At 47.3% G+C, this 21357-nt stretch overlaps 50 non-coding genes across 50 annotated transcripts; all 50 read left to right on the forward strand.

Annotated features, from left to right (window-relative positions):
* Positions 1-22: 22 nt before the first annotated feature.
* On the forward strand, positions 23-139 carry LOC136622436 (U5 spliceosomal RNA). The gene has a single exon (XR_010791651.1). It is a non-coding gene; the product is annotated as a U5 spliceosomal RNA (small nuclear RNA).
* A 317-nt stretch (positions 140-456) lies between these two features.
* Positions 457-573, forward strand: LOC136622816 (U5 spliceosomal RNA). The gene has a single exon (XR_010791996.1). It is a non-coding gene; the product is annotated as a U5 spliceosomal RNA (small nuclear RNA).
* A 317-nt stretch (positions 574-890) lies between these two features.
* On the forward strand, positions 891-1007 carry LOC136622817 (U5 spliceosomal RNA). The gene has a single exon (XR_010791997.1). It is a non-coding gene; the product is annotated as a U5 spliceosomal RNA (small nuclear RNA).
* A 309-nt stretch (positions 1008-1316) lies between these two features.
* On the forward strand, positions 1317-1433 carry LOC136622984 (U5 spliceosomal RNA). Its single transcript, XR_010792158.1, has one exon. It is a non-coding gene; the product is annotated as a U5 spliceosomal RNA (small nuclear RNA).
* Positions 1434-1750: 317 nt separating this feature from the next.
* Positions 1751-1867, forward strand: LOC136622524 (U5 spliceosomal RNA). Its single transcript, XR_010791737.1, has one exon. It is a non-coding gene; the product is annotated as a U5 spliceosomal RNA (small nuclear RNA).
* Positions 1868-2184: 317 nt separating this feature from the next.
* LOC136622818 (U5 spliceosomal RNA) lies at positions 2185-2301 on the forward strand. The gene has a single exon (XR_010791998.1). It is a non-coding gene; the product is annotated as a U5 spliceosomal RNA (small nuclear RNA).
* A 317-nt stretch (positions 2302-2618) lies between these two features.
* On the forward strand, positions 2619-2735 carry LOC136622313 (U5 spliceosomal RNA). Its single transcript, XR_010791534.1, has one exon. It is a non-coding gene; the product is annotated as a U5 spliceosomal RNA (small nuclear RNA).
* Positions 2736-3052: 317 nt separating this feature from the next.
* Positions 3053-3169, forward strand: LOC136622819 (U5 spliceosomal RNA). Its single transcript, XR_010791999.1, has one exon. It is a non-coding gene; the product is annotated as a U5 spliceosomal RNA (small nuclear RNA).
* A 317-nt stretch (positions 3170-3486) lies between these two features.
* LOC136622314 (U5 spliceosomal RNA) lies at positions 3487-3603 on the forward strand. The gene has a single exon (XR_010791535.1). It is a non-coding gene; the product is annotated as a U5 spliceosomal RNA (small nuclear RNA).
* A 317-nt stretch (positions 3604-3920) lies between these two features.
* LOC136622820 (U5 spliceosomal RNA) lies at positions 3921-4037 on the forward strand. Its single transcript, XR_010792000.1, has one exon. It is a non-coding gene; the product is annotated as a U5 spliceosomal RNA (small nuclear RNA).
* Positions 4038-4354: 317 nt separating this feature from the next.
* LOC136622821 (U5 spliceosomal RNA) lies at positions 4355-4471 on the forward strand. The gene has a single exon (XR_010792001.1). It is a non-coding gene; the product is annotated as a U5 spliceosomal RNA (small nuclear RNA).
* Positions 4472-4788: 317 nt separating this feature from the next.
* On the forward strand, positions 4789-4905 carry LOC136622822 (U5 spliceosomal RNA). Its single transcript, XR_010792002.1, has one exon. It is a non-coding gene; the product is annotated as a U5 spliceosomal RNA (small nuclear RNA).
* A 309-nt stretch (positions 4906-5214) lies between these two features.
* Positions 5215-5331, forward strand: LOC136622823 (U5 spliceosomal RNA). Its single transcript, XR_010792003.1, has one exon. It is a non-coding gene; the product is annotated as a U5 spliceosomal RNA (small nuclear RNA).
* Positions 5332-5648: 317 nt separating this feature from the next.
* LOC136622825 (U5 spliceosomal RNA) lies at positions 5649-5765 on the forward strand. Its single transcript, XR_010792005.1, has one exon. It is a non-coding gene; the product is annotated as a U5 spliceosomal RNA (small nuclear RNA).
* A 317-nt stretch (positions 5766-6082) lies between these two features.
* Positions 6083-6199, forward strand: LOC136622826 (U5 spliceosomal RNA). Its single transcript, XR_010792006.1, has one exon. It is a non-coding gene; the product is annotated as a U5 spliceosomal RNA (small nuclear RNA).
* Positions 6200-6499: 300 nt separating this feature from the next.
* On the forward strand, positions 6500-6616 carry LOC136622827 (U5 spliceosomal RNA). The gene has a single exon (XR_010792007.1). It is a non-coding gene; the product is annotated as a U5 spliceosomal RNA (small nuclear RNA).
* Positions 6617-6933: 317 nt separating this feature from the next.
* Positions 6934-7050, forward strand: LOC136622526 (U5 spliceosomal RNA). The gene has a single exon (XR_010791738.1). It is a non-coding gene; the product is annotated as a U5 spliceosomal RNA (small nuclear RNA).
* Positions 7051-7367: 317 nt separating this feature from the next.
* Positions 7368-7484, forward strand: LOC136623089 (U5 spliceosomal RNA). Its single transcript, XR_010792259.1, has one exon. It is a non-coding gene; the product is annotated as a U5 spliceosomal RNA (small nuclear RNA).
* A 315-nt stretch (positions 7485-7799) lies between these two features.
* LOC136622527 (U5 spliceosomal RNA) lies at positions 7800-7916 on the forward strand. Its single transcript, XR_010791739.1, has one exon. It is a non-coding gene; the product is annotated as a U5 spliceosomal RNA (small nuclear RNA).
* A 300-nt stretch (positions 7917-8216) lies between these two features.
* Positions 8217-8333, forward strand: LOC136622529 (U5 spliceosomal RNA). The gene has a single exon (XR_010791741.1). It is a non-coding gene; the product is annotated as a U5 spliceosomal RNA (small nuclear RNA).
* A 317-nt stretch (positions 8334-8650) lies between these two features.
* Positions 8651-8767, forward strand: LOC136622288 (U5 spliceosomal RNA). The gene has a single exon (XR_010791510.1). It is a non-coding gene; the product is annotated as a U5 spliceosomal RNA (small nuclear RNA).
* Positions 8768-9084: 317 nt separating this feature from the next.
* LOC136622497 (U5 spliceosomal RNA) lies at positions 9085-9201 on the forward strand. Its single transcript, XR_010791711.1, has one exon. It is a non-coding gene; the product is annotated as a U5 spliceosomal RNA (small nuclear RNA).
* Positions 9202-9510: 309 nt separating this feature from the next.
* LOC136622828 (U5 spliceosomal RNA) lies at positions 9511-9627 on the forward strand. The gene has a single exon (XR_010792008.1). It is a non-coding gene; the product is annotated as a U5 spliceosomal RNA (small nuclear RNA).
* A 317-nt stretch (positions 9628-9944) lies between these two features.
* LOC136622829 (U5 spliceosomal RNA) lies at positions 9945-10061 on the forward strand. Its single transcript, XR_010792009.1, has one exon. It is a non-coding gene; the product is annotated as a U5 spliceosomal RNA (small nuclear RNA).
* A 317-nt stretch (positions 10062-10378) lies between these two features.
* Positions 10379-10495, forward strand: LOC136622242 (U5 spliceosomal RNA). Its single transcript, XR_010791466.1, has one exon. It is a non-coding gene; the product is annotated as a U5 spliceosomal RNA (small nuclear RNA).
* Positions 10496-10810: 315 nt separating this feature from the next.
* LOC136622830 (U5 spliceosomal RNA) lies at positions 10811-10927 on the forward strand. The gene has a single exon (XR_010792010.1). It is a non-coding gene; the product is annotated as a U5 spliceosomal RNA (small nuclear RNA).
* Positions 10928-11244: 317 nt separating this feature from the next.
* LOC136622469 (U5 spliceosomal RNA) lies at positions 11245-11361 on the forward strand. Its single transcript, XR_010791684.1, has one exon. It is a non-coding gene; the product is annotated as a U5 spliceosomal RNA (small nuclear RNA).
* A 317-nt stretch (positions 11362-11678) lies between these two features.
* On the forward strand, positions 11679-11795 carry LOC136622831 (U5 spliceosomal RNA). Its single transcript, XR_010792011.1, has one exon. It is a non-coding gene; the product is annotated as a U5 spliceosomal RNA (small nuclear RNA).
* A 317-nt stretch (positions 11796-12112) lies between these two features.
* Positions 12113-12229, forward strand: LOC136622496 (U5 spliceosomal RNA). Its single transcript, XR_010791710.1, has one exon. It is a non-coding gene; the product is annotated as a U5 spliceosomal RNA (small nuclear RNA).
* A 317-nt stretch (positions 12230-12546) lies between these two features.
* Positions 12547-12663, forward strand: LOC136622396 (U5 spliceosomal RNA). The gene has a single exon (XR_010791614.1). It is a non-coding gene; the product is annotated as a U5 spliceosomal RNA (small nuclear RNA).
* A 315-nt stretch (positions 12664-12978) lies between these two features.
* On the forward strand, positions 12979-13095 carry LOC136622612 (U5 spliceosomal RNA). The gene has a single exon (XR_010791819.1). It is a non-coding gene; the product is annotated as a U5 spliceosomal RNA (small nuclear RNA).
* Positions 13096-13412: 317 nt separating this feature from the next.
* On the forward strand, positions 13413-13529 carry LOC136622832 (U5 spliceosomal RNA). Its single transcript, XR_010792012.1, has one exon. It is a non-coding gene; the product is annotated as a U5 spliceosomal RNA (small nuclear RNA).
* Positions 13530-13846: 317 nt separating this feature from the next.
* Positions 13847-13963, forward strand: LOC136622437 (U5 spliceosomal RNA). Its single transcript, XR_010791652.1, has one exon. It is a non-coding gene; the product is annotated as a U5 spliceosomal RNA (small nuclear RNA).
* Positions 13964-14280: 317 nt separating this feature from the next.
* LOC136622833 (U5 spliceosomal RNA) lies at positions 14281-14397 on the forward strand. Its single transcript, XR_010792013.1, has one exon. It is a non-coding gene; the product is annotated as a U5 spliceosomal RNA (small nuclear RNA).
* Positions 14398-14714: 317 nt separating this feature from the next.
* LOC136622834 (U5 spliceosomal RNA) lies at positions 14715-14831 on the forward strand. Its single transcript, XR_010792014.1, has one exon. It is a non-coding gene; the product is annotated as a U5 spliceosomal RNA (small nuclear RNA).
* Positions 14832-15148: 317 nt separating this feature from the next.
* On the forward strand, positions 15149-15265 carry LOC136622243 (U5 spliceosomal RNA). The gene has a single exon (XR_010791467.1). It is a non-coding gene; the product is annotated as a U5 spliceosomal RNA (small nuclear RNA).
* Positions 15266-15580: 315 nt separating this feature from the next.
* Positions 15581-15697, forward strand: LOC136622836 (U5 spliceosomal RNA). Its single transcript, XR_010792016.1, has one exon. It is a non-coding gene; the product is annotated as a U5 spliceosomal RNA (small nuclear RNA).
* Positions 15698-16014: 317 nt separating this feature from the next.
* Positions 16015-16131, forward strand: LOC136622471 (U5 spliceosomal RNA). Its single transcript, XR_010791686.1, has one exon. It is a non-coding gene; the product is annotated as a U5 spliceosomal RNA (small nuclear RNA).
* A 317-nt stretch (positions 16132-16448) lies between these two features.
* LOC136622837 (U5 spliceosomal RNA) lies at positions 16449-16565 on the forward strand. Its single transcript, XR_010792017.1, has one exon. It is a non-coding gene; the product is annotated as a U5 spliceosomal RNA (small nuclear RNA).
* Positions 16566-16882: 317 nt separating this feature from the next.
* Positions 16883-16999, forward strand: LOC136622838 (U5 spliceosomal RNA). The gene has a single exon (XR_010792018.1). It is a non-coding gene; the product is annotated as a U5 spliceosomal RNA (small nuclear RNA).
* A 317-nt stretch (positions 17000-17316) lies between these two features.
* LOC136622397 (U5 spliceosomal RNA) lies at positions 17317-17433 on the forward strand. The gene has a single exon (XR_010791615.1). It is a non-coding gene; the product is annotated as a U5 spliceosomal RNA (small nuclear RNA).
* Positions 17434-17748: 315 nt separating this feature from the next.
* Positions 17749-17865, forward strand: LOC136622613 (U5 spliceosomal RNA). Its single transcript, XR_010791820.1, has one exon. It is a non-coding gene; the product is annotated as a U5 spliceosomal RNA (small nuclear RNA).
* A 317-nt stretch (positions 17866-18182) lies between these two features.
* On the forward strand, positions 18183-18299 carry LOC136622839 (U5 spliceosomal RNA). The gene has a single exon (XR_010792019.1). It is a non-coding gene; the product is annotated as a U5 spliceosomal RNA (small nuclear RNA).
* Positions 18300-18616: 317 nt separating this feature from the next.
* LOC136622438 (U5 spliceosomal RNA) lies at positions 18617-18733 on the forward strand. Its single transcript, XR_010791653.1, has one exon. It is a non-coding gene; the product is annotated as a U5 spliceosomal RNA (small nuclear RNA).
* Positions 18734-19050: 317 nt separating this feature from the next.
* Positions 19051-19167, forward strand: LOC136622840 (U5 spliceosomal RNA). The gene has a single exon (XR_010792020.1). It is a non-coding gene; the product is annotated as a U5 spliceosomal RNA (small nuclear RNA).
* Positions 19168-19484: 317 nt separating this feature from the next.
* LOC136622841 (U5 spliceosomal RNA) lies at positions 19485-19601 on the forward strand. The gene has a single exon (XR_010792021.1). It is a non-coding gene; the product is annotated as a U5 spliceosomal RNA (small nuclear RNA).
* Positions 19602-19910: 309 nt separating this feature from the next.
* Positions 19911-20027, forward strand: LOC136622995 (U5 spliceosomal RNA). Its single transcript, XR_010792169.1, has one exon. It is a non-coding gene; the product is annotated as a U5 spliceosomal RNA (small nuclear RNA).
* A 317-nt stretch (positions 20028-20344) lies between these two features.
* Positions 20345-20461, forward strand: LOC136622530 (U5 spliceosomal RNA). Its single transcript, XR_010791742.1, has one exon. It is a non-coding gene; the product is annotated as a U5 spliceosomal RNA (small nuclear RNA).
* Positions 20462-20778: 317 nt separating this feature from the next.
* LOC136622842 (U5 spliceosomal RNA) lies at positions 20779-20895 on the forward strand. The gene has a single exon (XR_010792022.1). It is a non-coding gene; the product is annotated as a U5 spliceosomal RNA (small nuclear RNA).
* Positions 20896-21212: 317 nt separating this feature from the next.
* LOC136622315 (U5 spliceosomal RNA) lies at positions 21213-21329 on the forward strand. Its single transcript, XR_010791536.1, has one exon. It is a non-coding gene; the product is annotated as a U5 spliceosomal RNA (small nuclear RNA).
* Positions 21330-21357: the final 28 nt, after the last annotated feature.

A 21357-nucleotide genomic window follows, 5' to 3' on the forward strand; every position in this document is an offset into this window, starting at 1 on the left:
GCTGAGGAACCCCTTGCCCATTATGCTCTGGTTTCTCTTCAGAACGTATAAATCTTTCGCCTTTTACTAAAGATTTCCGTGGAGAGGAGCAACACTGAGTTTTGTAGCAATTCTTGCATGCTCCAGTTTTGCTGGGGCTTCCTTATTCTGGTGAAAAAAGAGAGAGTGCTGTTTCCGAATGTGTTAACTGATCCTGAATGGGGGTCCTCATTTGCATGTTGCAGAAGCAAAGCATCCTGGGAAAGATGTGATCCTGGCTGATTGTGCACAATTACCCAAGGCAGCCAGAATCCTGTCAACAGTTCCTGAACAGGGGCCTTATTTGCATACTGCAGAAGTGAAGGATTCTGGCTGGTTGTGCACAATTTCTCATTTGGCCTCTTTTCCGGGTGGTCTCCCTAGGCTAAGAGAGCACTGCAGCGGTGGTGGCAGGAGCTGAGGAACCCCTTGCCCATTATGCTCTGGTTTCTCTTCAGAACGTATAAATCTTTCGCCTTTTACTAAAGATTTCCGTGGAGAGGAGCAACACTGAGTTTTGTAGCAATTTTTGCATGCTCCAGTTTTGCTGGGGCTTCCTTATTCTGGTGAAAAAAGAGAGAGTGCTGTTTCCGAATGTGTTAACTGATCCTGAATGGGGGTCCTCATTTGCATGTTGCAGAAGCAAAGCATCCTGGGAAAGATGTGATCCTGGCTGATTGTGCACAATTACCCAAGGCAGCCAGAATCCTGTCAACAGTTCCTGAACAGGGGCCTTATTTGCATACTGCAGAAGTGAAGGATTCTGGCTGGTTGTGCACAATTTCTCATTTTGCCTCTTTTCCGGGTGGTCTCCCTAGGCTAAGAGAGCACTGCAGCGGTGGTGGCAGGAGCTGAGGAACCCCTTGCCCATTATGCTCTGGTTTCTCTTCAGAACGTATAAATCTTTCGCCTTTTACTAAAGATTTCCGTGGAGAGGAGCAACACTGAGTTTTGTAGCAATTTTTGCATGCTCCAGTTTTGCTGGGGCTTCCTTATTCTGGTGAAAAAAGAGAGAGTGCTGTTTCCGAATGTGTTAACTGATCCTGAATGGGGGTCCTCATTTGCATGTTGCAGAAGCAAAGCATCCTGGGAGAGATGTGATCCTGGCTGATTGTGCACAATTACCCAAGGCAGCCAGAATCCTGTCAACAGTTCCTGAACAGGGGCCTTATTTGCATACTGCAGAAGTGAAGGATTCTGGCTGGTTGTGCACAATTTCTCATTTGGCCTCTTTTCCGGGTGGTCTCCCTAGGCTAAGAGAGCACTGCAGCGGTGGTGGCAGGAACCCCTTGCCCATTATGCTCTGGTTTCTCTCCAGAACGTATAAATCTTTCGCCTTTTACTAAAGATTTCCGTGGAGAGGAGCAACACTGAGTTTTGTAGCAATTTTTGCATGCTCCAGTTTTGCTGGGGCTTCCTTATTCTGGTGAAAAAAGAGAGCGTGCTGTTTCCGAATGTGTTTACTGATCCTGAATGGGGGTCCTCATTTGCATGTTGCAGAAGCAAAGCATCCTGGGAAAGATGTGATCCTGGCTGATTGTGCACAATTACCCAAGGCAGCCAGAATCCTGTCAACAGTTCCTGAACAGGGGCCTTATTTGCATACTGCAGAAGTGAAGGATTCTGGCTGGTTGTGCACAATTTCTCATTTTGCCTCTTTTCCGGGTGGTCTCCCTAGGCTAAGAGAGCACTGCAGCGGTGGTGGCAGGAGCTGAGGAACCCCTTGCCCATTATGCTCTGGTTTGTCTTCAGAACGTATAAATCTTTCGCCTTTTACTAAAGATTTCCGTGGAGAGGAGCAACACTGAGTTTTGTAGCAATTTTTGCATGCTCCAGTTTTGCTGGGGCTTCCTTATTCTGGTGAAAAAAGAGAGAGTGCTGTTTCCGAATGTGTTAACTGATCCTGAATGGGGGTCCTCATTTGCATGTTTCAGAAGCAAAGCATCCTGGGAAAGATGTGATCCTGGCTGATTGTGCACAATTACCCAAGGCAGCCAGAATCCTGTCAACAGTTCCTGAACAGGGGCCTTATTTGCATACTGCAGAAGTGAAGGATTCTGGCTGGTTGTGCACAATTTCTCATTTTGCCTCTTTTCCGGGTGGTCTCCCTAGGCTAAGAGAGCACTGCAGCGGTGGTGGCAGGAGCTGAGGAACCCCTTGCCCATTATGCTCTGGTTTCTCTTCAGAACGTATAAATCTTTCGCCTTTTACTAAAGATTTCCGTGGAGAGGAGCAACACTGAGTTTTGTAGCAATTTTTGCATGCTCCAGTTTTGCTGGGGCTTCCTTATTCTGGTGAAAAAAGAGAGAGTGCTGTTTCCGAATGTGTTAACTGATCCTGAATGGGGGTCCTCATTTGCATGTTGCAGAAGCAAAGCATCCTGGGAAAGATGTGATCCTGGCTGATTGTGCACAATTACCCAAGGCAGCCAGAATCCTGTCAACAGTTCCTGAACAGGGGCCTTATTTGCATACTGCAGAAGTGAAGGATTCTGGCTGGTTGTGCACAATTTCTCATTTTGCCTCTTTTCCGGGTGGTCTCCCTAGGCTAAGAGAGCACTGCAGCGGTGGTGGCAGGAGCTGAGGAACCCCTTGCCCATTATGCTCTGGTTTCTCTTCAGAATGTATAAATCTTTCGCCTTTTACTAAAGATTTCCGTGGAGAGGAGCAACACTGAGTTTTGTAGCAATTTTTGCATGCTCCAGTTTTGCTGGGGCTTCCTTATTCTGGTGAAAAAAGAGAGAGTGCTGTTTCCGAATGTGTTAACTGATCCTGAATGGGGGTCCTCATTTGCATGTTGCAGAAGCAAAGCATCCTGGGAAAGATGTGATCCTGGCTGATTGTGCACAATAACCCAAGGCAGCCAGAATCCTGTCAACAGTTCCTGAACAGGGGCCTTATTTGCATACTGCAGAAGTGAAGGATTCTGGCTGGTTGTGCACAATTTCTCATTTTGCCTCTTTTCCGGGTGGTCTCCCTAGGCTAAGAGAGCACTGCAGCGGTGGTGGCAGGAGCTGAGGAACCCCTTGCCCATTATGCTCTGGTTTCTCTTCAGAACGTATAAATCTTTCGCCTTTTACTAAAGATTTCCGTGGAGAGGAGCAACACTGAGTTTTGTAGCAATTTTTGCATGCTCCAGTTTTGCTGGGGCTTCCTTATTCTGGTGAAAAAAGAGAGAGTGCTGTTTCCGAATGTGTTAACTGATCCTGAATGGGGGTCCTCATTTGCATGTTGCAGAAGCAAAGCATCCTGGGAAAGATGTGATCCTGGCTGATTGTGCACAATTACCCAAGGCAGCCAGAATCCTGTCAACAGTTCCTGAACAGGGGCCTTATTTGCATACTGCAGAAGTGAAGGATTCTGGCTGGTTGTGCACAATTTCTCATTTTGCCTCTTTTCCGGGTGGTCTCCCTAGGCTAAGAGAGCACTGCAGCGGTGGTGGCAGGAGCTGAGGAACCCCTTGCCCATTATGCTCTGGTTTCTCTTCAGAATGTATAAATCTTTCGCCTTTTACTAAAGATTTCCGTGGAGAGGAGCAACACTGAGTTTTGTAGCAATTTTTGCATGCTCCAGTTTTGCTGGGGCTTCCTTATTCTGGTGAAAAAAGAGAGAGTGCTGTTTCCGAATGTGTTAACTGATCCTGAATGGGGGTCCTCATTTGCATGTTGCAGAAGCAAAGCATCCTGGGAAAGATGTGATCCTGGCTGATTGTGCACAATAACCCAAGGCAGCCAGAATCCTGTCAACAGTTCCTGAACAGGGGCCTTATTTGCATACTGCAGAAGTGAAGGATTCTGGCTGGTTGTGCACAATTTCTCATTTTGCCTCTTTTCCGGATGGTCTCCCTAGGCTAAGAGAGCACTGCAGCGGTGGTGGCAGGAGCTGAGGAACCCCTTGCCCATTATGCTCTGGTTTCTCTTCAGAACGTATAAATCTTTCGCCTTTTACTAAAGATTTCCGTGGAGAGGAGCAACACTGAGTTTTGTAGCAATTTTTGCATGCTCCAGTTTTGCTGGGGCTTCCTTATTCTGGTGAAAAAAGAGAGAGTGCTGTTTCCGAATGTGTTAACTGATCCTGAATGGGGGTCCTCATTTGCATGTTGCAGAAGCAAAGCATCCTGGGAAAGATGTGATCCTGGCTGATTGTGCACAATTACCCAAGGCAGCCAGAATCCTGTCAACAGTTCCTGAACAGGGGCCTTATTTGCATACTGCAGAAGTGAAGGATTCTGGCTGGTTGTGCACAATTTCTCATTTTGCCTCTTTTCCGGGTGGTCTCCCTAGGCTAAGAGAGCACTGCAGCGGTGGTGGCAGGAGCTGAGGAACCCCTTGCCCATTATGCTCTGGTTTCTCTTCAGAACGTATAAATCTTTCGCCTTTTACTAAAGATTTCCGTGGAGAGGAGCAACACTGAGTTTTGTAGCAATTTTTGCATGCTCCAGTTTTGCTGGGGCTTCCTTATTCTGGTGAAAAAAGAGAGCGTGCTGTTTCCGAATGTGTTAACTGATCCTGAATGGGGGTCCTCATTTGCATGTTGCAGAAGCAAAGCATCCTGGGAAAGATGTGATCCTGGCTGATTGTGCACAATTACCCAAGGCAGCCAGAATCCTGTCAACAGTTCCTGAACAGGGGCCTTATTTGCATACTGCAGAAGTGAAGGATTCTGGCTGGTTGTGCACAATTTCTCATTTTGCCTCTTTTCCGGGTGGTCTCCCCAGGCTAAGAGAGCACTGCAGCGGTGGTGGCAGGAGCTGAGGAACCCCTTGCCCATTATGCTCTGGTTTCTCTTCAGAACGTATAAATCTTTCGCCTTTTACTAAAGATTTCCGTGGAGAGGAGCAACACTGAGTTTTGTAGCAATTTTTGCATGCTCCAGTTTTGCTGGGGCTTCCTTATTCTGGTGAAAAAAGAGAGAGTGCTGTTTCCGAATGTGTTAACTGATCCTGAATGGGGGTCCTCATTTGCATGTTGCAGAAGCAAAGCATCCTGGGAAAGATGTGATCCTGGCTGATTGTGCACAATTACCCAAGGCAGCCAGAATCCTGTCAACAGTTCCTGAACAGGGGCCTTATTTGCATACTGCAGAAGTGAAGGATTCTGGCTGGTTGTGCACAATTTCTCATTTTGCCTCTTTTCCGGGTGGTCTCCCTAGGCTAAGAGAGCACTGCAGCGGTGGTGGCAGGAACCCCTTGCCCATTATGCTCTGGTTTCTCTTCAGAACGTATAAATCTTTCGCCTTTTACTAAAGATTTCCGTGGAGAGGAGCAACACTGAGTTTTGTAGCAATTTTTGCATGCTCCAGTTTTGCTGGGGCTTCCTTATTCTGGTGAAAAAAGAGAGCGTGCTGTTTCTGAATGTGTTAACTGATCCTGAATGGGGGTCCTCATTTGCATGTTGCAGAAGCAAAGCATCCTGGGAAAGATGTGATCCTGGCTGATTGTGCACAATTACCCAAGGCAGCCAGAATCCTGTCAACAGTTCCTGAACAGGGGCCTTATTTGCATACTGCAGAAGTGAAGGATTCTGGCTGGTTGTGCACAATTTCTCATTTTGCCTCTTTTCCGGGTGGTCTCCCTAGGCTAAGAGAGCACTGCAGCGGTGGTGGCAGGAGCTGAGGAACCCCTTGCCCATTATGCTCTGGTTTCTCTTCAGAACGTATAAATCTTTCGCCTTTTACTAAAGATTTCCGTGGAGAGGAGCAACACTGAGTTTTGTAGCAATTTTTGCATGCTCCAGTTTTGCTGGGGCTTCCTTATTCTGGTGAAAAAAGAGAGCGTGCTGTTTCTGAATGTGTTAACTGATCCTGAATGGGGGTCCTCATTTGCATGTTGCAGAAGCAAAGCATCCTGGGAAAGATGTGATCCTGGCTGATTGTGCACAATTACCCAAGGCAGCCAGAATCCTGTCAACAGTTCCTGAACAGGGGCCTTATTTGCATACTGCAGAAGTGAAGGATTCTGGCTGGTTGTGCACAATTTCTCATTTTGCCTCTTTTCCGGGTGGTCTCCCTAGGCTAAGAGAGCACTGCAGCGGTGGTGGCAGGAGCTGAGGAACCCCTTGCCCATTATGCTCTGGTTTCTCTTCAGAACGTATAAATCTTTCGCCTTTTACTAAAGATTTCCGTGGAGAGGAGCAACACTGAGTTTTGTAGCAATTTTTGCATGCTCCAGTTTTGCTGGGGCTTCCTTATTCTGGTGAAAAAAGAGAGAGTGCTGTTTCCGAATGTGTTAACTGATCCTGAATGGGGGTCCTCATTTGCATGTTGCAGAAGCAAAGCATCCTGGCTGATTGTGCACAATTACCCAAGGCAGCCAGAATCCTGTCAACAGTTCCTGAACAGGGGCCTTATTTGCATACTGCAGAAGTGAAGGATTCTGGCTGGTTGTGCACAATTTCTCATTTTGCCTCTTTTCCGGGTGGTCTCCCTAGGCTAAGAGAGCACTGCAGCGGTGGTGGCAGGAGCTGAGGAACCCCTTGCCCATTATGCTCTGGTTTCTCTTCAGAACGTATAAATCTTTCGCCTTTTACTAAAGATTTCCGTGGAGAGGAGCAACACTGAGTTTTGTAGCAATTTTTGCATGCTCCAGTTTTGCTGGGGCTTCCTTATTCTGGTGAAAAAAGAGAGAGTGCTGTTTCCGAATGTGTTAACTGATCCTGAATGGGGGTCCTCATTTGCATGTTGCAGAAGCAAAGCATCCTGGGAAAGATGTGATCCTGGCTGATTGTGCACAATTACCCAAGGCAGCCAGAATCCTGTCAACAGTTCCTGAACAGGGGCCTTATTTGCATACTGCAGAAGTGAAGGATTCTGGCTGGTTGTGCACAATTTCTCATTTTGCCTCTTTTCCGGGTGGTCTCCCTAGGCTAAGAGAGCACTGCAGCGGTGGTGGCAGGAGCTGAGGAACCCCTTGCCCATTATGCTCTGGTTTGTCTTCAGAACGTATAAATCTTTCGCCTTTTACTAAAGATTTCCGTGGAGAGGAGCAACACTGAGTTTTGTAGCAATTTTTGCATGCTCCAGTTTTGCTGGGGCTTCCTTATTCTGGTGAAAAAAGAGAGAGTGCTGTTTCCGAATGTGTTAACTGATCCTGAATGGGGGTCCTCATTTGCATGTTGCAGAAGCAAAGCATCCTGGGAAAGATGTGATCCTGGCTGATTGTGCACAATTACCCAAGGCAGCCAGAATCCTGTCAACAGTTCCTGAACAGGGGCCTTATTTGCATACTGCAGAAGTGAAGGATTCTGGCTGGTTGTGCACAATTTCTCATTTTGCCTCTTTTCCGGGTGGTCTCCCTAGGCTAAGAGAGCACTGCAGCGGTGGTGGCAGGAGCTGAGGAACCCCTTGCCCATTATGCTCTGGTTTCTCTTCAGAACGTATAAATCTTTCGCCTTTTACTAAAGATTTCCGTGGAGAGGAGCAACACTGAGTTTTGTAGCAATTTTTGAATGCTCCAGTTTTGCTGGGGCTTCCTTATTCTGGTGAAAAAAGAGAGTGCTGTTTCCGAATGTGTTAACTGATCCTGAATGGGGGTCCTCATTTGCATGTTGCAGAAGCAAAGCTTCCTGGGAAAGATGTGATCCTGGCTGATTGTGCACAATTACCCAAGGCAGCCAGAATCCTGTCAACAGTTCCTGAACAGGGGCCTTATTTGCATACTGCAGAAGTGAAGGATTCTGGCTGGTTGTGCACAATTTCTCATTTTGCCTCTTTTCCGGGTGGTCTCCCTAGGCTAAGAGAGCACTGCAGCGGTGGTGGCAGGAGCTGAGGAACCCCTTGCCCATTATGCTCTGGTTTGTCTTCAGAACGTATAAATCTTTCGCCTTTTACTAAAGATTTCCGTGGAGAGGAGCAACACTGAGTTTTGTAGCAATTTTTGCATGCTCCAGTTTTGCTGGGGCTTCCTTATTCTGGTGAAAAAAGAGAGAGTGCTGTTTCCGAATGTGTTAACTGATCCTGAATGGGGGTCCTCATTTGCATGTTGCAGAAGCAAAGCATCCTGGCTGATTGTGCACAATTACCCAAGGCAGCCAGAATCCTGTCAACAGTTCCTGAACAGGGGCCTTATTTGCATACTGCAGAAGTGAAGGATTCTGGCTGGTTGTGCACAATTTCTCATTTTGCCTCTTTTCCGGGTGGTCTCCCTAGGCTAAGAGAGCACTGCAGCGGTGGTGGCAGGAGCTGAGGAACCCCTTGCCCATTATGCTCTGGTTTGTCTTCAGAACGTATAAATCTTTCGCCTTTTACTAAAGATTTCCGTGGAGAGGAGCAACACTGAGTTTTGTAGCAATTTTTGCATGCTCCAGTTTTGCTGGGGCTTCCTTATTCTGGTGAAAAAAGAGAGAGTGCTGTTTCCGAATGTGTTAACTGATCCTGAATGGGGGTCCTCATTTGCATGTTGCAGAAGCAAAGCATCCTGGGAAAGATGTGATCCTGGCTGATTGTGCACAATTACCCAAGGCAGCCAGAATCCTGTCAACAGTTCCTGAACAGGGGCCTTATTTGCATACTGCAGAAGTGAAGGATTCTGGCTGGTTGTGCACAATTTCTCATTTTGCCTCTTTTCCGGGTGGTCTCCCTAGGCTAAGAGAGCACTGCAGCGGTGGTGGCAGGAGCTGAGGAACCCCTTGCCCATTATGCTCTGGTTTCTCTTCAGAACGTATAAATCTTTCGCCTTTTACTAAAGATTTCCGTGGAGAGGAGCAACACTGAGTTTTGTAGCAATTTTTGCATGCTCCTGTTTTGCTGGGGCTTCCTTATTCTGGTGAAAAAAGAGAGAGTGCTGTTTCCGAATGTGTTAACTGATCCTGAATGGGGGTCCTCATTTGCATGTTGCAGAAGCAAAGCATCCTGGGAAAGATGTGATCCTGGCTGATTGTGCACAATTACCCAAGGCAGCCAGAATCCTGTCAACAGTTCCTGAACAGGGGCCTTATTTGCATACTGCAGAAGTGAAGGATTCTGGCTGGTTGTGCACAATTTCTCATTTTGCCTCTTTTCCGGGTGGTCTCCCTAGGCTAAGAGAGCACTGCAGCGGTGGTGGCAGGAGCTGAGGAACCCCTTGCCCATTATGCTCTGGTTTCTCTTCAGAACGTATAAATCTTTCGCCTTTTACTAAAGATTTCCGTGGAGAGGAGCAACACTGAATTTTGTAGCAATTTTTGCATGCTCCAGTTTTGCTGGGGCTTCCTTATTCTGGTGAAAAAAGAGAGAGTGCTGTTTCCGAATGTGTTAACTGATCCTGAATGGGGGTCCTCATTTGCATGTTGCAGAAGCAAAGCATCCTGGGAAAGATGTGATCCTGGCTGATTGTGCACAATTACCCAAGGCAGCCAGAATCCTGTCAACAGTTCCTGAACAGGGGCCTTATTTGCATACTGCAGAAGTGAAGGATTCTGGCTGGTTGTGCACAATTTCTCATTTTGCCTCTTTTCCGGGTGGTCTCCCTAGGCTAAGAGAGCACTGCAGCGGTGGTGGCAGGAACCCCTTGCCCATTATGCTCTGGTTTCTCTTCAGAACGTATAAATCTTTCGCCTTTTACTAAAGATTTCCGTGGAGAGGAGCAACACTGAGTTTTGTAGCAATTTTTGCATGCTCCAGTTTTGCTGGGGCTTCCTTATTCTGGTGAAAAAAGAGAGAGTGCTGTTTCCGAATGTGTTAACTGATCCTGAATGGGGGTCCTCATTTGCATGTTGCAGAAGCAAAGCATCCTGGGAAAGATGTGATCCTGGCTGATTGTGCACAATTACCCAAGGCAGCCAGAATCCTGTCAACAGTTCCTGAACAGGGGCCTTATTTGCATACTGCAGAAGTGAAGGATTCTGGCTGGTTGTGCACAATTTCTCATTTTGCCTCTTTTCCGGGTGGTCTCCCTAGGCTAAGAGAGCACTGCAGCGGTGGTGGCAGGAGCTGAGGAACCCCTTGCCCATTATGCTCTGGTTTCTCTTCAGAACGTATAAATCTTTCGCCTTTTACTAAAGATTTCCGTGGAGAGGAGCAACACTGAGTTTTGTAGCAATTTTTGCATGCTCCAGTTTTGCTGGGGCTTCCTTATTCTGGTGAAAAAAGAGAGAGTGCTGTTTCCGAATGTGTTAACTGATCCTGAATGGGGGTCCTCATTTGCATGTTGCAGAAGCAAAGCATCCTGGGAAAGATGTGATCCTGGCTGATTGTGCACAATTACCCAAGGCAGCCAGAATCCTGTCAACAGTTCCTGAACAGGGGCCTTATTTGCATACTGCAGAAGTGAAGGATTCTGGCTGGTTGTGCACAATTTCTCATTTTGCCTCTTTTCCGGGTGGTCTCCCTAGGCTAAGAGAGCACTGCAGCGGTGGTGGCAGGAGCTGAGGAACCCCTTGCCCATTGTGCTCTGGTTTCTCTTCAGAACGTATAAATCTTTCGCCTTTTACTAAAGATTTCCGTGGAGAGGAGCAACACTGAGTTTTGTAGCAATTTTTGAATGCTCCAGTTTTGCTGGGGCTTCCTTATTCTGGTGAAAAAAGAGAGTGCTGTTTCCGAATGTGTTAACTGATCCTGAATGGGGGTCCTCATTTGCATGTTGCAGAAGCAAAGCTTCCTGGGAAAGATGTGATCCTGGCTGATTGTGCACAATTACCCAAGGCAGCCAGAATCCTGTCAACAGTTCCTGAACAGGGGCCTTATTTGCATACTGCAGAAGTGAAGGATTCTGGCTGGTTGTGCACAAGTTCTCATTTTGCCTCTTTTCCGGGTGGTCTCCCTAGGCTAAGAGAGCACTGCAGCGGTGGTGGCAGGAGCTGAGGAACCCCTTGCCCATTATGCTCTGGTTTCTCTTCAGAACGTATAAATCTTTCGCCTTTTACTAAAGATTTCCGTGGAGAGGAGCAACACTGAGTTTTGTAGCAATTTTTGCATGCTCCAGTTTTGCTGGGGCTTCCTTATTCTGGTGAAAAAAGAGAGCGTGCTGTTTCCGAATGTGTTAACTGATCCTGAATGGGGGTCCTCATTTGCATGTTGCAGAAGCAAAGCATCCTGGGAAAGATGTGATCCTGGCTGATTGTGCACAATTACCCAAGGCAGCCAGAATCCTGTCAACAGTTCCTGAACAGGGGCCTTATTTGCATACTGCAGAAGTGAAGGATTCTGGCTGGTTGTGCACAATTTCTCATTTTGCCTCTTTTCCGGGTGGTCTCCCCAGGCTAAGAGAGCACTGCAGCGGTGGTGGCAGGAGCTGAGGAACCCCTTGCCCATTATACTCTGGTTTGTCTTCAGAACGTATAAATCTTTCGCCTTTTACTAAAGATTTCCGTGGAGAGGAGCAACACTGAGTTTTGTAGCAATTTTTGCATGCTCCAGTTTTGCTGGGGCTTCCTTATTCTGGTGAAAAAAGAGAGCGTGCTGTTTCCGAATGTGTTAACTGATCCTGAATGGGGGTCCTCATTTGCATGTTGCAGAAGCAAAGCATCCTGGGAAAGATGTGATCCTGGCTGATTGTGCACAATTACCCAAGGCAGCCAGAATCCTGTCAACAGTTCCTGAACAGGGGCCTTATTTGCATACTGCAGAAGTGAAGGATTCTGGCTGGTTGTGCACAATTTCTCATTTTGCCTCTTTTCCGGGTGGTCTCCCTAGGCTAAGAGAGCACTGCAGCGGTGGTGGCAGGAGCTGAGGAACCCCTTGCCCATTATGCTCTGGTTTCTCTTCAGAACGTATAAATCTTTCGCCTTTTACTAAAGATTTCCGTGGAGAGGAGCAACACTGAGTTTTGTAGCAATTTTTGCATGCTCCAGTTTTGCTGGGGCTTCCTTATTCTGGTGAAAAAAGAGAGAGTGCTGTTTCCGAATGTGTTAACTGATCCTGAATGGGGGTCCTCATTTGCATGTTGCAGAAGCAAAGCATCCTGGGAAAGATGTGATCCTGGCTGATTGTGCACAATTACCCAAGGCAGCCAGAATCCTGTCAACAGTTCCTGAACAGGGGCCTTATTTGCATACTGCAGAAGTGAAGGATTCTGGCTGGTTGTGCACAATTTCTCATTTTGCCTCTTTTCCGGGTGGTCTCCCTAGGCTAAGAGAGCACTGCAGCGGTGGTGGCAGGAGCTGAGGAACCCCTTGCCCATTATGCTCTGGTTTCTCTTCAGAACGTATAAATCTTTCACCTTTTACTAAAGATTTCCGTGGAGAGGAGCAACACTGAGTTTTGTAGCAATTTTTGCATGCTCCAGTTTTGCTGGGGCTTCCTTATTCTGGTGAAAAAAGAGAGAGTGCTGTTTCCGAATGTGTTAACTGATCCTGAATGGGGGTCCTCATTTGCATGTTGCAGAAGCAAAGCATCCTGGGAAAGATGTGATCCTGGCTGATTGTGCACAATTACCCAAGGCAGCCAGAATCCTGTCAACAGTTCCTGAACAGGGGCCTTATTTGCATACTGCAGAAGTGAAGGATTCTGGCTGGTTGTGCACAATTTCTCATTTTGCCTCTTTTCCGGGTGGTCTCCCTAGGCTAAGAGAGCACTGCAGCGGTGGTGGCAGGAGCTGAGGAACCCCTTGCCCATTATGCTCTGGTTTCTCTTCAGAACGTATAAATCTTTCGCCTTTTACTAAAGATTTCCGTGGAGAGGAGCAACACTGAGTTTTGTAGCTATTTTTGCATGCTCCAGTTTTGCTGGGGCTTCCTTATTCTGGTGAAAAAAGAGAGTGCTGTTTCCGAATGTGTTAACTGATCCTGAATGGGGGTCCTCATTTGCATGTTGCAGAAGCAAAGCATCCTGGGAAAGATGTGATCCTGGCTGATTGTGCACAATTACCCAAGGCAGCCAGAATCCTGTCAACAGTTCCTGAACAGGGGCCTTATTTGCATACTGCAGAAGTGAAGGATTCTGGCTGGTTGTGCACAATTTCTCATTTGGCCTCTTTTCCGGGTGGTCTCCCTAGGCTAAGAGAGCACTGCAGCGGTGGTGGCAGGAGCTGAGGAACCCCTTGCCCATTATGCTCTGGTTTCTCTTCAGAACGTATAAATCTTTCGCCTTTTACTACAGATTTCCGTGGAGAGGAGCAACACTGAGTTTTGTAGCAATTTTTGCATGCTCCAGTTTTGCTGGGGCTTCCTTATTCTGGTGAAAAAAGAGAGAGTGCTGTTTCCGAATGTGTTAACTGATCCTGAATGGGGGTCCTCATTTGCATGTTGCAGAAGCAAAGCATCCTGGGAAAGATGTGATCCTGGCTGATTGTGCACAATTACCCAAGGCAGCCAGAATCCTGTCAACAGTTCCTGAACAGGGGCCTTATTTGCATACTGCAGAAGTGAAGGATTCTGGCTGGTTGTGCACAATTTCTCATTTTGCCTCTTTTCCGGGTGGTCTCCCTAGGCTAAGAGAGCACTGCAGCGGTGGTGGCAGGAGCTGAGGAACCCCTTGCCCATTATGCTCTGGTTTCTCTTCAGAACGTATAAATCTTTCGCCTTTTACTAAAGATTTCCGTGGAGAGGAGCAACACTGAGTTTTGTAGCAATTTTTGCATGCTCCAGTTTTGCTGGGGCTTCCTTATTCTGGTGAAAAAAGAGAGAGTGCTGTTTCCGAATGTGTTAACTGATCCTGAATGGGGGTCCTCATTTGCATGTTGCAGAAGCAAAGCATCCTGGGAAAGATGTGATCCTGGCTGATTGTGCACAATTACCCAAGGCAGCCAGAATCCTGTCAACAGTTCCTGAACAGGGGCCTTATTTGCATACTGCAGAAGTGAAGGATTCTGGCTGGTTGTGCACAATTTCTCATTTTGCCTCTTTTCCGGGTGGTCTCCCTAGGCTAAGAGAGCACTGCAGCGGTGGTGGCAGGAGCTGAGGAACCCCTTGCCCATTATGCTCTGGTTTCTCTTCAGAACGTATAAATCTTTCGCCTTTTACTAAAGATTTCCGTGGAGAGGAGCAACACTGAGTTTTGTAGCAATTCTTGCATGCTCCAGTTTTGCTGGGGCTTCCTTATTCTGGTGAAAAAAGAGAGAGTGCTGTTTCCGAATGTGTTAACTGATCCTGAATGGGGGTCCTCATTTGCATGTTGCAGAAGCAAAGCATCCTGGGAAAGATGTGATCCTGGCTGATTGTGCACAATTACCCAAGGCAGCCAGAATCCTGTCAACAGTTCCTGAACAGGGGCCTTATTTGCATACTGCAGAAGTGAAGGATTCTGGCTGGTTGTGCACAATTTCTCATTTGGCCTCTTTTCCGGGTGGTCTCCCTAGGCTAAGAGAGCACTGCAGCGGTGGTGGCAGGAGCTGAGGAACCCCTTGCCCATTATGCTCTGGTTTCTCTTCAGAACGTATAAATCTTTCGCCTTTTACTAAAGATTTCCGTGGAGAGGAGCAACACTGAGTTTTGTAGCAATTTTTGCATGCTCCAGTTTTGCTGGGGCTTCCTTATTCTGGTGAAAAAAGAGAGAGTGCTGTTTCCGAATGTGTTAACTGATCCTGAATGGGGGTCCTCATTTGCATGTTGCAGAAGCAAAGCATCCTGGGAAAGATGTGATCCTGGCTGATTGTGCACAATTACCCAAGGCAGCCAGAATCCTGTCAACAGTTCCTGAACAGGGGCCTTATTTGCATACTGCAGAAGTGAAGGATTCTGGCTGGTTGTGCACAATTTCTCATTTTGCCTCTTTTCCGGGTGGTCTCCCTAGGCTAAGAGAGCACTGCAGCGGTGGTGGCAGGAGCTGAGGAACCCCTTGCCCATTATGCTCTGGTTTCTCTTCAGAACGTATAAATCTTTCGCCTTTTACTAAAGATTTCCGTGGAGAGGAGCAACACTGAGTTTTGTAGCAATTTTTGCATGCTCCAGTTTTGCTGGGGCTTCCTTATTCTGGTGAAAAAAGAGAGAGTGCTGTTTCCGAATGTGTTAACTGATCCTGAATGGGGGTCCTCATTTGCATGTTGCAGAAGCAAAGCATCCTGGGAGAGATGTGATCCTGGCTGATTGTGCACAATTACCCAAGGCAGCCAGAATCCTGTCAACAGTTCCTGAACAGGGGCCTTATTTGCATACTGCAGAAGTGAAGGATTCTGGCTGGTTGTGCACAATTTCTCATTTTGCCTCTTTTCCGGGTGGTCTCCCTAGGCTAAGAGAGCACTGCAGCGGTGGTGGCAGGAGCTGAGGAACCCCTTGCCCATTGTGCTCTGGTTTCTCTTCAGAACGTATAAATCTTTCGCCTTTTACTAAAGATTTCCGTGGAGAGGAGCAACACTGAGTTTTGTAGCAATTTTTGAATGCTCCAGTTTTGCTGGGGCTTCCTTATTCTGGTGAAAAAAGAGAGTGCTGTTTCCGAATGTGTTAACTGATCCTGAATGGGGGTCCTCATTTGCATGTTGCAGAAGCAAAGCTTCCTGGGAAAGATGTGATCCTGGCTGATTGTGCACAATTACCCAAGGCAGCCAGAATCCTGTCAACAGTTCCTGAACAGGGGCCTTATTTGCATACTGCAGAAGTGAAGGATTCTGGCTGGTTGTGCACAAGTTCTCATTTTGCCTCTTTTCCGGGTGGTCTCCCTAGGCTAAGAGAGCACTGCAGCGGTGGTGGCAGGAGCTGAGGAACCCCTTGCCCATTATGCTCTGGTTTCTCTTCAGAACGTATAAATCTTTCGCCTTTTACTAAAGATTTCCGTGGAGAGGAGCAACACTGAGTTTTGTAGCAATTTTTGCATGCTCCAGTTTTGCTGGGGCTTCCTTATTCTGGTGAAAAAAGAGAGCGTGCTGTTTCCGAATGTGTTAACTGATCCTGAATGGGGGTCCTCATTTGCATGTTGCAGAAGCAAAGCATCCTGGGAAAGATGTGATCCTGGCTGATTGTGCACAATTACCCAAGGCAGCCAGAATCCTGTCAACAGTTCCTGAACAGGGGCCTTATTTGCATACTGCAGAAGTGAAGGATTCTGGCTGGTTGTGCACAATTTCTCATTTTGCCTCTTTTCCGGGTGGTCTCCCCAGGCTAAGAGAGCACTGCAGCGGTGGTGGCAGGAGCTGAGGAACCCCTTGCCCATTATACTCTGGTTTGTCTTCAGAACGTATAAATCTTTCGCCTTTTACTAAAGATTTCCGTGGAGAGGAGCAACACTGAGTTTTGTAGCAATTTTTGCATGCTCCAGTTTTGCTGGGGCTTCCTTATTCTGGTGAAAAAAGAGAGCGTGCTGTTTCCGAATGTGTTAACTGATCCTGAATGGGGGTCCTCATTTGCATGTTGCAGAAGCAAAGCATCCTGGGAAAGATGTGATCCTGGCTGATTGTGCACAATTACCCAAGGCAGCCAGAATCCTGTCAACAGTTCCTGAACAGGGGCCTTATTTGCATACTGCAGAAGTGAAGGATTCTGGCTGGTTGTGCACAATTTCTCATTTTGCCTCTTTTCCGGGTGGTCTCCCTAGGCTAAGAGAGCACTGCAGCGGTGGTGGCAGGAGCTGAGGAACCCCTTGCCCATTATGCTCTGGTTTCTCTTCAGAACGTATAAATCTTTCGCCTTTTACTAAAGATTTCCGTGGAGAGGAGCAACACTGAGTTTTGTAGCAATTTTTGCATGCTCCAGTTTTGCTGGGGCTTCCTTATTCTGGTGAAAAAAGAGAGAGTGCTGTTTCCGAATGTGTTAACTGATCCTGAATGGGGGTCCTCATTTGCATGTTGCAGAAGCAAAGCATCCTGGGAAAGATGTGATCCTGGCTGATTGTGCACAATTACCCAAGGCAGCCAGAATCCTGTCAACAGTTCCTGAACAGGGGCCTTATTTGCATACTGCAGAAGTGAAGGATTCTGGCTGGTTGTGCACAATTTCTCATTTTGCCTCTTTTCCGGGTGGTCTCCCTAGGCTAAGAGAGCACTGCAGCGGTGGTGGCAGGAGCTGAGGAACCCCTTGCCCATTATGCTCTGGTTTCTCTTCAGAACGTATAAATCTTTCGCCTTTTACTAAAGATTTCCGTGGAGAGGAGCAACACTGAGTTTTGTAGCAATTTTTGCATGCTCCAGTTTTGCTGGGGCTTCCTTATTCTGGTGAAAAAAGAGAGAGTGCTGTTTCCGAATGTGTTAACTGATCCTGAATGGGGGTCCTCATTTGCATGTTGCAGAAGCAAAGCATCCTGGGAAAGATGTGATCCTGGCTGATTGTGCACAATTACCCAAGGCAGCCAGAATCCTGTCAACAGTTCCTGAACAGGGGCCTTATTTGCATACTGCAGAAGTGAAGGATTCTGGCTGGTTGTGCACAATTTCTCATTTTGCCTCTTTTCCGGGTGGTCTCCCTAGGCTAAGAGAGCACTGCAGCGGTGGTGGCAGGAGCTGAGGAACCCCTTGCCCATTATGCTCTGGTTTCTCTTCAGAACGTATAAATCTTTCGCCTTTTACTAAAGATTTCCGTGGAGAGGAGCAACACTGAGTTTTGTAGCTATTTTTGCATGCTCCAGTTTTGCTGGGGCTTCCTTATTCTGGTGAAAAAAGAGAGTGCTGTTTCCGAATGTGTTAACTGATCCTGAATGGGGGTCCTCATTTGCATGTTGCAGAAGCAAAGCATCCTGGGAAAGATGTGATCCTGGCTGATTGTGCACAATTACCCAAGGCAGCCAGAATCCTGTCAACAGTTCCTGAACAGGGGCCTTATTTGCATACTGCAGAAGTGAAGGATTCTGGCTGGTTGTGCACAATTTCTCATTTGGCCTCTTTTCCGGGTGGTCTCCCTAGGCTAAGAGAGCACTGCAGCGGTGGTGGCAGGAGCTGAGGAACCCCTTGCCCATTATGCTCTGGTTTCTCTTCAGAACGTATAAATCTTTCGCCTTTTACTACAGATTTCCGTGGAGAGGAGCAACACTGAGTTTTGTAGCAATTTTTGCATGCTCCAGTTTTGCTGGGGCTTCCTTATTCTGGTGAAAAAAGAGAGAGTGCTGTTTCCGAATGTGTTAACTGATCCTGAATGGGGGTCCTCATTTGCATGTTGCAGAAGCAAAGCATCCTGGGAAAGATGTGATCCTGGCTGATTGTGCACAATTACCCAAGGCAGCCAGAATCCTGTCAACAGTTCCTGAACAGGGGCCTTATTTGCATACTGCAGAAGTGAAGGATTCTGGCTGGTTGTGCACAATTTCTCATTTTGCCTCTTTTCCGGGTGGTCTCCCTAGGCTAAGAGAGCACTGCAGCGGTGGTGGCAGGAGCTGAGGAACCCCTTGCCCATTATGCTCTGGTTTCTCTTCAGAACGTATAAATCTTTCGCCTTTTACTAAAGATTTCCGTGGAGAGGAGCAACACTGAGTTTTGTAGCAATTTTTGCATGCTCCAGTTTTGCTGGGGCTTCCTTATTCTGGTGAAAAAAGAGAGAGTGCTGTTTCCGAATGTGTTAACTGATCCTGAATGGGGGTCCTCATTTGCATGTTGCAGAAGCAAAGCATCCTGGGAAAGATGTGATCCTGGCTGATTGTGCACAATTACCCAAGGCAGCCAGAATCCTGTCAACAGTTCCTGAACAGGGGCCTTATTTGCATACTGCAGAAGTGAAGGATTCTGGCTGGTTGTGCACAATTTCTCATTTTGCCTCTTTTCCGGGTGGTCTCCCTAGGCTAAGAGAGCACTGCAGCGGTGGTGGCAGGAGCTGAGGAACCCCTTGCCCATTATGCTCTGGTTTCTCTTCAGAACGTATAAATCTTTCGCCTTTTACTAAAGATTTCCGTGGAGAGGAGCAACACTGAGTTTTGTAGCAATTCTTGCATGCTCCAGTTTTGCTGGGGCTTCCTTATTCTGGTGAAAAAAGAGAGAGTGCTGTTTCCGAATGTGTTAACTGATCCTGAATGGGGGTCCTCATTTGCATGTTGCAGAAGCAAAGCATCCTGGGAAAGATGTGATCCTGGCTGATTGTGCACAATTACCCAAGGCAGCCAGAATCCTGTCAACAGTTCCTGAACAGGGGCCTTATTTGCATACTGCAGAAGTGAAGGATTCTGGCTGGTTGTGCACAATTTCTCATTTGGCCTCTTTTCCGGGTGGTCTCCCTAGGCTAAGAGAGCACTGCAGCGGTGGTGGCAGGAGCTGAGGAACCCCTTGCCCATTATGCTCTGGTTTCTCTTCAGAACGTATAAATCTTTCGCCTTTTACTAAAGATTTCCGTGGAGAGGAGCAACACTGAGTTTTGTAGCAATTTTTGCATGCTCCAGTTTTGCTGGGGCTTCCTTATTCTGGTGAAAAAAGAGAGAGTGCTGTTTCCGAATGTGTTAACTGATCCTGAATGGGGGTCCTCATTTGCATGTTGCAGAAGCAAAGCATCCTGGGAAAGATGTGATCCTGGCTGATTGTGCACAATTACCCAAGGCAGCCAGAATCCTGTCAACAGTTCCTGAACAGGGGCCTTATTTGCATACTGCAGAAGTGAAGGATTCTGGCTGGTTGTGCACAATTTCTCATTTTGCCTCTTTTCCGGGTGGTCTCCCTAGGCTAAGAGAGCACTGCAGCGGTGGTGGCAGGAGCTGAGGAACCCCTTGCCCATTATGCTCTGGTTTCTCTTCAGAACGTATAAATCTTTCGCCTTTTACTAAAGATTTCCGTGGAGAGGAGCAACACTGAGTTTTGTAGCAATTTTTGCATGCTCCAGTTTTGCTGGGGCTTCCTTATTCTGGTGAAAAAAGAGAGAGTGCTGTTTCCGAATGTGTTAACTGATCCTGAATGGGGGTCCTCATTTGCATGTTGCAGAAGCAAAGCATCCTGGGAGAGATGTGATCCTGGCTGATTGTGCACAATTACCCAAGGCAGCCAGAATCCTGTCAACAGTTCCTGAACAGGGGCCTTATTTGCATACTGCAGAAGTGAAGGATTCTGGCTGGTTGTGCACAATTTCTCATTTGGCCTCTTTTCCGGGTGGTCTCCCTAGGCTAAGAGAGCACTGCAGCGGTGGTGGCAGGAACCCCTTGCCCATTATGCTCTGGTTTCTCTCCAGAACGTATAAATCTTTCGCCTTTTACTAAAGATTTCCGTGGAGAGGAGCAACACTGAGTTTTGTAGCAATTTTTGCATGCTCCAGTTTTGCTGGGGCTTCCTTATTCTGGTGAAAAAAGAGAGCGTGCTGTTTCCGAATGTGTTTACTGATCCTGAATGGGGGTCCTCATTTGCATGTTGCAGAAGCAAAGCATCCTGGGAAAGATGTGATCCTGGCTGATTGTGCACAATTACCCAAGGCAGCCAGAATCCTGTCAACAGTTCCTGAACAGGGGCCTTATTTGCATACTGCAGAAGTGAAGGATTCTGGCTGGTTGTGCACAATTTCTCATTTTGCCTCTTTTCCGGGTGGTCTCCCTAGGCTAAGAGAGCACTGCAGCGGTGGTGGCAGGAGCTGAGGAACCCCTTGCCCATTATGCTCTGGTTTGTCTTCAGAACGTATAAATCTTTCGCCTTTTACTAAAGATTTCCGTGGAGAGGAGCAACACTGAGTTTTGTAGCAATTTTTGCATGCTCCAGTTTTGCTGGGGCTTCCTTATTCTGGTGAAAAAAGAGAGAGTGCTGTTTCCGAATGTGTTAACTGATCCTGAATGGGGGTCCTCATTTGCATGTTTCAGAAGCAAAGCATCCTGGGAAAGATGTGATCCTGGCTGATTGTGCACAATTACCCAAGGCAGCCAGAATCCTGTCAACAGTTCCTGAACAGGGGCCTTATTTGCATACTGCAGAAGTGAAGGATTCTGGCTGGTTGTGCACAATTTCTCATTTTGCCTCTTTTCCGGGTGGTCTCCCTAGGCTAAGAGAGCACTGCAGCGGTGGTGGCAGGAGCTGAGGAACCCCTTGCCCATTATGCTCTGGTTTCTCTTCAGAACGTATAAATCTTTCGCCTTTTACTAAAGATTTCCGTGGAGAGGAGCAACACTGAGTTTTGTAGCAATTTTTGCATGCTCCAGTTTTGCTGGGGCTTCCTTATTCTGGTGAAAAAAGAGAGAGTGCTGTTTCCGAATGTGTTAACTGATCCTGAATGGGGGTCCTCATTTGCATGTTGCAGAAGCAAAGCATCCTGGGAAAGATGTGATCCTGGCTGATTGTGCACAATTACCCAAGGCAGCCAGAATCCTGTCAACAGTTCCTGAACAGGGGCCTTATTTGCATACTGCAGAAGTGAAGGATTCTGGCTGGTTGTGCACAATTTCTCATTTTGCCTCTTTTCCGGGTGGTCTCCCTAGGCTAAGAGAGCACTGCAGCGGTGGTGGCAGGAGCTGAGGAACCCCTTGCCCATTATGCTCTGGTTTCTCTTCAGAATGTATAAATCTTTCGCCTTTTACTAAAGATTTCCGTGGAGAGGAGCAACACTGAGTTTTGTAGCAATTTTTGCATGCTCCAGTTTTGCTGGGGCTTCCTTATTCTGGTGAAAAAAGAGAGAGT

This window comes from Eleutherodactylus coqui, chromosome 3 (assembly GCF_035609145.1).
Source record: "Eleutherodactylus coqui strain aEleCoq1 chromosome 3, aEleCoq1.hap1, whole genome shotgun sequence".
Lineage (NCBI taxonomy): Eukaryota > Metazoa > Chordata > Amphibia > Anura > Eleutherodactylidae > Eleutherodactylus > Eleutherodactylus coqui.